We start from the raw sequence: 3231 nt of genomic DNA on the forward strand, positions 1-3231 counted from the left end.
CAGCACAATTTTTACATGGTAAAAACAAATCTAAAGCAGTATAGCAAAGCCTTTGAAAAACTGAAATGACGTTGGAACCATGGCCCACAGAACTTGCAGTTTGAACCTAACTGGATTGATTGTCTGCTAAGATAAAACAAAGTCAACATTCTCTAGCCGGGCATAGTGGCACATGCCTGTAGTCCCAGCTACTCGGGAGGCTGAGGCAGGAGGATCGCTTGAGCTCAGGAGTTTGAGGTTGCTGTGAGCTAGGCTGACGCCACGGCACTCACTCTAGCCTGGGCAACAAAGTGAGACTCTGTCTCAAAAAAAAAAAAAAAACATTCTCTAGAGCAGGGGTCAGCAAACTTTTTCCATAAAGGCCAGATAATAAATATTTCAGGCTCTGTGGGCCATACAGTCTCTATGACAACTACTCAGATCTGCCATTGCAGTGGCAAAGCAGCCATGGGCGCTATGTAAATTAATAGGCATGGCTGTGTTCCAATAAAACTTTACTTATAAAAACAGGAGGAGGGCTGGATTTGGCCTGCAGGGCCTAGTTCATTGACCCTTGCTGTAGAATTTTAACGAGACCCAGAGTTTCTTCAAGCTTTGACTCCCCTCCCTAATTTGCCTACTCGTTTACTTTTCAGAGTCGTCAAGCAGTTGTATTTTGTCCAGAATTTTTAGTTGTGATCACAGGGGCCTGCAGTGGGCTTACTCCATCTTGTCTGGCACCAGAAGGCCTCCTAACTTCTTTTTGACCACAGCCTTCAGTAAAACACACATTTTACATTGAGACCCAATACACACACACACACACACACACACACACACACACAAGCAATGTTTCCCACGCAATACTCACCCTTTCTGTGTGTGATGGCCTCTGATCTATTGTATTCCTTTTTTTTGAATGATAGGAAGACTCAATACTCAGTATTAACCTGAGTTTGAAAAACACAGCTCTAAACATTATTACTGAAATGGGAGAGGTAAGGCTGCTACTAGCTGAAATACGCTTAAGCACATTTCAACAAGTTCTGAATATTATATACCAGAGCTGATGGTACAACAAATTTATGAGTCAAAAAATGTGATGAAAATTCTCATTATAACCTTGGGTTGTAGAACTCAAAGTTCTCCTTATGAGAAACACCCCCATTCTCTGCTCCTCTTCCCCAACCCTGGACAAAGGTGAACTGAGTCAAGGATCTCTGTGAATTTTAGTAATAGCCAGCTCAGAGTGATATGATTCAACTGTGAGTCATCCAAGCCTAAATTTTATATTAGGTGCTTGAAACCTCATATGACTTGCAAAATAAACAGCCTGAAGCCAACTCTACAGCAAGAGGAAAGCTAGTCAGTAGTTATTGATGCCTGATTCCCACGGCCACCTTCCACTTCCTTTAGCTTCCTTCCTTTCTTTCCTCCTTCCCTCTCTCCCTCCTTAATAAAATCAGATGGGTAATAAATATTTGAACTCGATGCTGATCCTTGAAACAGCCAGTGCCCCGACCAAAGTGGAATGCGGTGGGTACCTACAATACTAATTTTAATTACCTCCAAAATATCTGCCTTCATTACTGATTTCAGATACTTCCAGAATATAATAAACTTGATTGAAGGTATCACAAATATCTTACAACTCTATACCCGAAACCCTGTGTTTACATAAAATAGCACTTAATACACAAGCTGCCCAAATAAATGGTTCCTTTTCCCCTTCTTATCTGCTTCTGGTTTTTTAAAACATTTACTTTACAAAAATAAAAGACACCTTCCCCTGATGTCTTCTCAGCATAGAGTCTTACATTATGGGGGTGGGTGGAGAGGAGACGGTGGTAGAATAAAGGAGTAAGAGTAAAGGTGGGAGGAATGAGTGAGAATGTGGAGCCATCAGTCCCGCCTCCCCACTCCCACCACAGACACTCAGGCCGCGTCATCCCATCTGGGTGTTCACCTCCCCGCTGCCCCCAGTCACCCTGAGATCCTCCAAGTCTGTAGTACCCATCTTCGCACTCACTGCCCACCCCACCCTCAAGATGGCTAAATGCAGCAATCTGTTGAAAAGTTGGCCTGTGATCGCAAGATTAGAGAGTACTTATCAATGCTGTGTACGGAAACTTAATTTTTTAAAAAAGAGAGAGTACTCAGGGAGTACTTTGCTTGAGATGCTACATCAAGACCCCTTTCTTCTCTACTCAATCTTTCAAAAACATAATGAAAAAGTTCCAACTCACCCTTATTGAACCTCACACAGGGAAACCACGCTTTAAGTCTGTTGGCAGAGCTGTGCCCCCAAAGTGGATCACCCTCGCTCACAGAGGGAACTAGTTGGCTTAGACATTTGAAAAACCTGTCTTGCTTGGGCATGGGTTATTTAAAAAGTCTAAAATTGATTGAAGGTATTTCAGCTTTATAACTTCACCAATTTAAAGAGGGCAAAAACATCTTGTTTCTATGTCTCTTGGACAAATGAGCACACAAAAGGCATAGGGAGATAGTGTTTATCTGCAGAAGCTGACACTCTATTCTTCCACAACAGCAGCTGACAATTACTGGGTACTTACTATGTGCCAGGAATAACTATCTTATAAGAATTAACCCTCAAAACAATCCTATAAGTTCAGTGCTATAATTAACATCATCTTCATCTTACAAATGGGGAAACAGGCTTGGAGCAGCCAAGAAACTTGCTCAAAGTCTCATATCTAGGAAATAGCAGAACTAGAACTGTGAACTCAGTCAACTTGGCTCTAGAGTCCACATACCTAACTACTGTGCTATAGCAGCTTCTAGTTTACCATTGAATCAAGGGCTGGTCTCACACAAAAGCCATGGAATGAGCAAAACTATCCTTTCACCCCATCTCCATTCCAGGGAGAAAAAAAATGAGGCCAGGCGCGGTGGCTCAGGCCTGTAATCCTAGCACTCTGGGAGGCCGAGGCGGGCGGATCGTTTGAGCTCAGGAGTTCGAAACCAGTCTGAGCAAGAGCGAGACCCTGTCTCTACTAAAAATAGAAAGAAATTATCTGGCCAACTAAAAATATATATAGAAAAAAAATGAGCCGGGCATGGTGGCACATGCCTGTAGTCCCAGCTACTCAGGAGGCTGAGGCAGGAGGATCGCTTGAGCCCAGGAGTTTGAGGTTGCTGTGAGCAAGGCTGACACCACAGCACTCTAGCCCGGGCAATAGAGTGAGACTCTATCTGAAAAAAAAAAAAAAAAAAAAAGGAAGGAAATGA

The sequence above is a fragment of the Eulemur rufifrons genome, chromosome 15 (assembly GCF_041146395.1).
Source record: "Eulemur rufifrons isolate Redbay chromosome 15, OSU_ERuf_1, whole genome shotgun sequence".
Taxonomy (NCBI): Eukaryota; Metazoa; Chordata; class Mammalia; order Primates; family Lemuridae; genus Eulemur; species Eulemur rufifrons.